The sequence below is a fragment of the Cervus canadensis genome, chromosome 33, assembly GCF_019320065.1.
Source record: "Cervus canadensis isolate Bull #8, Minnesota chromosome 33, ASM1932006v1, whole genome shotgun sequence".
Classification (NCBI taxonomy): domain Eukaryota; kingdom Metazoa; phylum Chordata; class Mammalia; order Artiodactyla; family Cervidae; genus Cervus; species Cervus canadensis.
Window position 1 is genome coordinate 37517621 of NC_057418.1, and position 9001 is coordinate 37526621.

The following is a 9001-nucleotide window of genomic DNA, read 5'->3' on the forward strand; positions in this document are numbered from 1 at the left end:
CTAAGGGGTTTCACAGGGGTGGGAACAGTAGTCAAGAGGGGGAGGGGGATGCCTGACCTTTACATGGACAGGCATGATTAAGCAGGTTTGCAGGGGCTGGGCAATTCCAAAGAGCAGGACAAGGGTGAGTGAGATAAGCTGCAGTTCCTAACATTGTAAATCCCCACTTTCTGAGACTACGTGACCTACGTGAGCCAGACTTTGCAAGGGGCAAGCTGAGTTACAGAGGCAGAAGGGGCAGGAGGTGATGTAAAATTTTAACTTTTCCTCTTTGCTGTGACCACAGGGGGCCCTCCTTCACCGTGAAGGAGGTCCAGCACCACACCTTTGAATCCGTTTAAAGGGTAAGGGCTCCTCCTGCGCGGGTGGCCTGGGTCTTGGTTGGTGGCACCTACGGACAGCAGTCGTCTATACCCTACAGAGGACTTGCTGAGGCGGTTTCCTGTGTCAGCTTAACTGGTCTCAGGGACTCCCCAGCTGCTGGCTAGACAGGATCCTGGGCGTGTCTAGGAGATGATCCTTTGAATCCTTGAACTCAGGGAGCAGATGGCCCTGCCTGGGGCAGGAGGGTCTCATCAAACAGGATAAGGGCCCAAGAGGACAAAAAGGGGAAGGAAAGGCAAATTCCTGCCTCCCCTCGAGCAAGGCATCCACCTTCTCCCACCTCAGACATCAGCTCTCCTGGTCCTCGGACCTCCGCCTCGGACTGAATGGCACCACCAGCCGTCCCAGGCCCCAGCTGTGGGGGGCAGATTGTGAGCCAGCTCCTACAATGAATCTCCTGAAATCAAGCATTTCATTTAAAAGAGAGAGAGAGATTATCAGTAAGAAAATAAAAATGCATCTGCTTAGCTTCATTTCCTGAAAAATAAATACTGAAACTATGTGCAGAAACGAAAACAAACTTGTTCTTTTGCCCTTATGATTCCAATCTGGCTGAAGAGCAGAGGGAAGATCATTTTCTTTCCATTTATCGTCCGTCTGTCATCTATCTTCTTCCATCTGTCTATCATTCTGCCCATCATATCTGCTTTGTTGTTATTGTTCAGTTGCTCAGTCCAGCTCTTTGAGATTCCACGGAATGCAGCACGCCAGGCTTCCTGTCCTTCAGTACTTCCCGGAGTTTGCTCAAACTCATGTCCACTGAGTCAGTGATGCCATCCAACCATCATATCTGTTTATCCGTCATCTATCTATCTATGCACCGTCTATCCACCTATCCTCTATCCAATATCAACTGTTTATACATCATCTATCATCTATCATGTATCTATCTATCATCTATTATCTATCATCTCTCTGTCCACCTATCTATCATCTCTCATCCATCTATCATCTGTCTAACCATCCATCTAAAGTAACTCCAGGAGATCGCATAGCCTCCTAGGCTCAGGCAGGAGCAGCACAGTCAGGAAGGGTTCGGAAGGTGGTGGGACAGGTCAGGCCTGAGTCACCTGCACACAGAGAGCCTGCAAACCACCCAGTGCGCGGAGGCCAGTGCAGCTCATCCACCCCCGGTGACGCGTCCAGCTGGCTCCTCGCTGGCCTGGCAAGCCGGCAGGCTGGTGGTTAAAAGACAGCACAGCACTGCTTCCTCCCTGTGGTCTGACCCCTCCCCATGAAAGAGGGTCTGTCCTCTAAAATGAACCAAGGAAGAGCAATGCTTCTGGGGCCAGAGACTAGCCCTGCATGAGACCAGGCCTGGGGCGCAAGAGAAACTCCAGCTGGGTCTTCAGGGCCCTCAACCCCTTTCCCACCTACAGGCTTCATGTCCTCAGGCAGAGCTGCAGGTCCCAATGACCTGGGTCACCCAGAGGAGATGTGAGTCCTGCCCTTCCGAATCTTGACCATTGTCCAGTCCCAAAGGACAGCTCTCGGGTCAGGATGTGTAAAGCAGGGGGGAGGAGGGCAGGCCCTAGCTAGGGCCTCCTCCCGGCACTGTGCCTGGCACTTACTTGGCCACCATCCATCAGAAGAGCTCTTACCCACCACACCGGACACACAGGGTCCTCGGTGAAAAGCTGAGCAGACGTGGCTCCTGAAACCCACCCGCACCCTCTGGTCTTCCCCGGTGGTCCTATCTGTGTGGCTGAAGAGCCCCGTCTGCTGAAATACCCCCTGCTGGCTTGTCTGTGGGTCTCCCAGCTGTGAGTCCTCCAGGTCACCCAGGGTGACATCAGCAGTCTCTGTAGGAACCCAGCCCACAGGGACATGTGTGATGGTTAACTTGTGCCGTGTATGTTCACAAACAAAGCTGAAGCACGTGTCCAATGAGGGGGCTCCTGTGGGTCCCCCAGAGCTGCTGCTGGTCCACACTCTCTCCACAAGAGCCAGGGACATCTGCCATGAGGGGTTGCAATGGCTGAACCGGGCTTGGCCCTGGACAGGTCAGGAGCCTGGGCATGATGGTGGAGTCCTGGGGAGATGAGAAGAGGGGATGACGGTTGATGGTGACGCCACCACCCTCAGATCAGGCGCGTGTGTGGACAGCATGGCTGTAAAGTGCGGTGTGCTGAGGGTCCACCGCCTGCAGGCTCCACGCGAACCTCCTCACGCAGGTTTGCTCAGGCCCCACGGTCACCCCGTCTTCCTCGGTGAAGACCTGAACTCAGGATGTGGGGAGCTTACTGAAGACCCCACACTGGCCAGAGCATGACCCCGCGGGCGAGGCCTCCTCCGGGGCCAGCGGGGAGCTGCCCAGCTTCATCTCTGCACCCTGACGGGGCCCCCATGAGGCCCCAGCGCGGGCAGGATGCGATGTCTTAGTGCCTTGACTCCTGGGAGTTAGCACGAGGCAGGGCCGGGTCCACAGGGCGGGGACACAGCAGCTGCCGTGTGCAGGAGCTGCTTCGGAGCGGAGTGGAGGAGGCCCACAGGCCCGGGGGTGCAGGGCAAGGACACAGCCGCCGCCATGAGCAGGAGCCGCTTCGGAGTGGAGTGGAGGAGGCCCAAAGGCCTGGTGGTGCAGGGCACGGGCACGCAGACCCCAGTGTCGGGGAGCTGGTCCCTCTGAGCAGCAGCGTTCCAGGCCCCAGATTCAACCAGGAGGAGACCCTCGTCACGTGCCAGGAAAGAATGTGCTCCGGGCGGGTGTCGGCCGGCCCCTGGGCCTGTGTGAAATAGGCCTTGGCTTTGGTGAGCAGGACAGAAGGTCCACCAGGGCCACGGCCAGGGGCCTGGAGAGGAGGGGCGGTGGGTCCAGCCCCAGTGCGGGCTCTGGCTTTCGAGCCCCGAGTGGGCCGGGGCTCCAGGGGGCCGACCAGCCTTTCCAGGCAGCCTCGGGGCTCGGGCTGTGACGGCCGGCAGTGTGCCCCTCCTTATGAGGGGGTCGGGGTCCGGTCTCTCCCACTAAAGTGGCTTCCTCGGGGCTCATAAAACCCAATCTCGGCCCCGCACTCCAGCTGGCTGCTGCTTCCGCCCGGGCAGGGCCTCCGGCCCCGGAGCTGGCCCCCAGAACAACCGCTTCTCTATTTTTAGGTTGTGGCTAACCTGATGGCTTTTGCTGTTCTCCTCAGCTGTCTTCTTTGTATTTCCAATCGTAGGGAATACGAGTTCATTTTTATTCCTTTCCAGCCATATCAAGAGCGTTCCTCCTTTGGCTCAAAAGCTGATGAAATGCTCTTGCTTCGTGCATGGCTTTATCTCGGTCCTTGCAGCGGGTGACGAGACCGCCCCCCCCAGTCCCATGGAGCCCCAAGAGGGTCTGAGGAGGGAGGCACTGTGCCTGAAATCCCTAAAGTTACCCTTAGCTCACTCTTACCACCTTGACAAAATCTGAACAAACCAGAAACCATAAAGTGGTAAATAGTGACATCACAGGCAAATAGGAACTTGAAAGCCTGAGCAGAAAGCAAGCCCAAAGGAACAGTCCACGCCAAGACAGAGAGCCAAGGTGAAATAGCCATGTACCCAGCAGGGCATCGGCGTGTAGATGGGGGGACGCCCGGTGACACAGGCAGGAGGAGACTCTGTTATCCGAAGAATATTTTAAAGTCATGTATTCAAAGGAATTTTTTAATGATTTCCCAATTTTTTGTCCTGTTTTCTTTCTCAGCATTTCTCTGCAACATGCCTGACCATCTCTGCTATGTGGGCAGAGGGGCTTGGAGAAGATGGCTGAGAGGGAGCAGTGCCCTTGGACCATACAGACTTAACGTCCTGAATCGGGCTGCTGCAGTGGGCGGGGCCATGCTGAGGTTCATCCCTCTGAGGGGTCTCCTGATGCCTGGGAGGTGGCTCAGGCCTTGGGGACAAGGCTGCAGGATCAGTGTCTAGGGAAGAGCAGGTTCCTCACAGAGGTGTGGAGCTGGTGGTAGTAGGAAGTGGGGACCAGGCCACCACCTGCCCTCTGGGGTTGGGAATGAGGTCAAGAGGGTGTGAGTGCAAGGGCACCTTGAGTCTTAAGGGACTAGTTTCCTTTCAAGGCTTGCCCTGTGTGGATTACAGATGGAAGAACCCTAGAAAAGCTTGTTGCCAAGAGTCATGTGTGAAAGGAGAGCCGTGACACTGGTTATGTGAGTGAACACTAGACCGTAAGTGTTTGGAGCCGTCTGCTGGGGTTCCTGGAACTCGTGGGCTCCCAGAGGGCACGGAGGGTGTTCTCGTCCTGAAGGCAGTGCAGGGCATGGGGGACGTGGCAGCCTTGCCACTGGCCCAGTTGCACCAAAGTGGAAAGAGGTCGGTTTTAAGTTGCAAAATGAGTTAAGAATAGGCAAATCCCCAGCAATTTTGTCTGGCCAAATTATACTTTTAGACTCATGCCTATAACTTTATATTTTAAAAGCTCACATTATTTTATAATCTCCTGAAAATACATCATCTTGCTATTTGTTTTTAAAACCTCATCTGGAACTTTTTATAGTATTTAAACACCTCCCCCTCCTGCTTTGGATAAATAAAGTAATATCATCCCGTTAAGACCAACGACTGAATTGTCTTTAGACACCTCCTTAAGAAGCAGTTTTTAGGGTAGGAGGGTTTCACTGCTGTCTCCTAAAGAGCAAGGCCAGGCTGCCATGGGATCCGGAGTGCACATTGCTGCAGGCCTCAGAGGCTCCTGGTGTCACCCCAGGCTGGGGAGGCAGATGCTGGGCTCCAGGATGGGGATCACAGAGCCGAGGGTGTGTAGATGGAATACATCCCAAACCCAAGTCTCCTGAGGCCAAAGCACCACGGCCTCTGCCCTCCTCGAAAAGGGAAGGGGTGTGGGCCGCCCCCATCCCCGCCACCGCCTGGGCCCATGGCCCCTGCTTCTTTACGTAACCAACCCAGCCTCCGGGTGATCTTTGTGGTTGAATCACATTCTCTCCCATAGACAGTTGTATAGAACCCACATATTCCTTTATTCTATGTTCTTCTCCAAGGTTGTTGGTGCTGTGAGAGGTGGAAAAGACTCTTGTGCTGGTTCCCAGGCCTGGGAGTGTCATGGACAGTGTCCCAGCAGCTGCGACCCGCCCTAGGACACCCCACCTCTGCCCGCCGTCCCCTTAGCCCCACGGCCCTGGCCATCCTTTCGTCCACCTTGTCACTCGATGGCACCAAATACCTGCAGGACCTCAGCGCTGGCCATTCCCAGCCACTGTCCCCATGGAGGGTATCTGCACTGAAAGCCTCCAGATCAGCACGCTGGTTCTGTCCTTCACCCCAAGGTGTGCCTCCAGGACGTTTCCTCATCACCATCGGCAGAGAGAAGGGATGAGACGCACGTAAGTTCTGTACACCTTTAAAGATGGGTGGCCCCCTGCAGTCCTATAGATCCAAACGTCGGGGTGACAGTAAATGAAACGCGATGCTCTCAGGGCAGCTCTAAGCCAAAGCTTGACGAGGTTAATCCCACGTGATCCTCTTGACCAGCCCACAGAGCCCACATCTTCAAAGACCTTTTAAAGGAGAGCTATACCCAGCCTCCCAGGACCTCGGCGAGGGTGAACATACCAAGCGCTCAGGACACCCCTGGACACCAGCACCTCGGTCACATGCGTTTCTTCATCGTCAGGAACCTCCCTGAGGCCACACAGCGGTCAGCGGCCAAGTAGGGCCAGCTCCCCCTCATGCCGGAGCCCAGAGCAGGAAGCGCCAGATTTCAGGCTCTGGTATCCTTGTCCTCTTTATTTTTCACCTGAAAACTTTGGGTCTTGTGAACAATGGATGATAAAAATAGCTCACATATTTCCTTTCTATAGGAATATCTATATCCTTCCAGTGGCTGGGAATTGGTGTAGCAACATGGTCAGGACCACCAGTGCTGTCGTCCGGCGACCTGAGGTCAGATCTAGGCTCTGCCGGTTCATCTCATCACCTGCCTTGGATCAATTTATCCATCTGTAAAACTGACATAATGGCTGTTCTGGGCGGTTCAGATAACATAATTGCCCCAGGGCACTCATACACAGGCACAGGTACACAGTCGCTCAGTCCTGTTCAACTCTTGGAGACCTCATGGACTATAGCCCTGCAGGCTCCTTCATCCATGGGATTCTCCACGCAAGAATACTGGAGTGGGTTGCCATGCCCTCCTCCAGGGGATCTTCCTGATCCAGGGATCAAACCCACGTCTCCCACATTGGAGGGGGGATTCTTTACCACTGAGCCACCAGGAAAGTCCCAGGTACACAGTAGGTGCTCCGTACATGTTGGCTACACATACTTGTTTTCAACTGAACTTTGCAAAGATCACCCTCTGTGTACTGTTCCAGATGCCCAGTGAGACTACTGCCCTTTAAACACTATTTGGTGATGCTGACCTAACAGGACCCTTTCTGTACCAGGTAAGAACGACTGTATACATCAGCCAAGTTTCTGTTGCCCCGTCAGCAGCCACGCCTCTGCGGGGAGTTTCCTCGGGGTCATGTCTGCCCGACGCTCCCTACTTGTCATCCAGCAGAGGTTCCAGCTGAGAGAAGATAGCAGCAGGCATAGAGACAAATGTGTATAATTTCAGACGTTTCTGAAGTGAGAAATCGAGGCCACAGAGGAAAAGACCACTGTGTTCCAGAAAATGAAATTTGGTGTCAAAACGTCTTCTGATGAGGCTATTTAGTTTCAAAGAAAAAGAAAGAGCATTTCACATGTCCATCCACATCTTAGGAGAAGGCGATGACCCGGCTGGCCTCCGGGGTTTCTGCCTCAACTCTGACACCAAACGCTGGAATCTGCAGCTTTGGTCCAGCTGTGTTTCCCCTCCAGCACAAAGACACTGCCAGCGGATGACAGCTCCACATCTATGCTGGGTCCAGGGCAACATGGATGTCGGGCACAGAGCCTTCTTCCTGAGCACCCCAGGGCCACCACCTCCTTCTCCACTAGCCCCGCTTCCCTGCAGGGACCCCAGACTCTGCCCCTCCTCAGGGCTGCCCCAATTCTCCCCTTCCCATCCTACACCCATAAGACTGCTGTGAGCAGGTGGTGAGAATTTGGAAAAGCTTCTAAAACAAGCAGAAGAGGAAGAAAATTGAAATTAAAAATCAAACTGCTCTGAAAGCCCATAGCAGACAAGCAGTCACCATGACACAGTTGAAGGAACGAACAAATGGATGGACAAAGAACAGACAGTGTCACTAAGTCTTTCCTGGTTCGTGGACACACAATGTGCATTTTTTAAAATGTCGTCTTTTCTGCTTCTAATTAGTTGTGCATAGTTTAATGACTATCGCATTGCATCATATACAGCGGATACTTTCTGGGCAAAGTCTCCATGGGAGCAAAAGAAAACCCTAAGGCCAGTAAATCAGTGTATACTTGATAAAAACTATGAAAGCAAAGCCTTTGTTGTCCTCGTCAGCCAGCAGGAAGGGTCAGTTCTCGTAGGATCAGAGGCTCGGAGAGCGTGGCCCTGCCTCACGCTGGCCCCATGCCCGCAGACCCTCACGCCTGCCAGAGACAAGGGCTGCTGCTTTATTTCTCAGACTCTCCTCCCTGCCAGCGAGGAAGATGAGCATGGCAGGAGGATGCCAGCTCCCCCAGAGTTAAGATCATGTGAGCGGCTTTCAGAGACACTGACTCCCTGTCATTTAATTAAAGCAGAAATGAAGACTTGAGCACTTGAGAATCTTGGGCATTTTAGCCAACAGATTTATCTCACAGAAGATGATTTCCCAAGCAGCAAATGCCTGCTTGTTCTAGAAAGAATGTGTCCCGTGGAGACAGGACAGCACGTGGTCTTCAGAGCATTTTCGTCCCACTGGCCCTGCGCTCAGCACCGCACTCAGGGCAACACGCAGCCTCGTGGGTGGAGGTCCGGAAGCAAGGTTCCCAGCCCTGCAGGAGAAGCGTTCAGGCTCTGTGAACAAAGGGTGTTCTGTATCACTTTCTGGGCAATTTCTGAACAGTCTCACCTACAGGTGGAGATTGTCTTTAACTGACAGTGTTCTTGGCAACACAGACTGTTCTTGATAAACTGCACCAGGAAACTCCCACGGAGAGGAAGGGGGCGCTACGGACAGACCCACGACGGCGACACAAGACAGGTCACGTGTACCTGCAGGTGTGCATGTGACACACCTCTCCCTAACGCTGGCGTCACGGTGACTAACGCAGGGATGCCCTGATGCAAACGGCCCCCTTGTTCACCCATCTGCTCAGCCCCCAGACATCTCCCCTTCACCGTGGACGGCGGGCTCTCTGCTGGGTCTGTCAGCTCATGGGCGCGACCAGCCGCACGCCCAGCGTCTCTGCAGTGACTGTCTGAGGTTCTTTTCACCCCGGCCGGGGCCCCGACATAACCTGGGGGTCAGCGATCATGCTGGACTTTGGGTTCCTAAACAAGAATAAATCCGCACATCTTCCATCCACTGGTGGTTAAAGTTTAGTCTCAAAACAGATCTCTTTCTACAGCTGACAGGGAACACAGACACTGGGTTCGTGCCTCAAAAATGGAGAAGAGGTGAGTAAAGTCTCCTTACTTTTGGGAGAAACTCAATGGCTTTGTGACCCAGAGCGGTGTTGGGGAACAGGATGCCTGCCTGCTGGCTGGGACGCCTGGGCGAGCGTGGTCCCTGCTGAG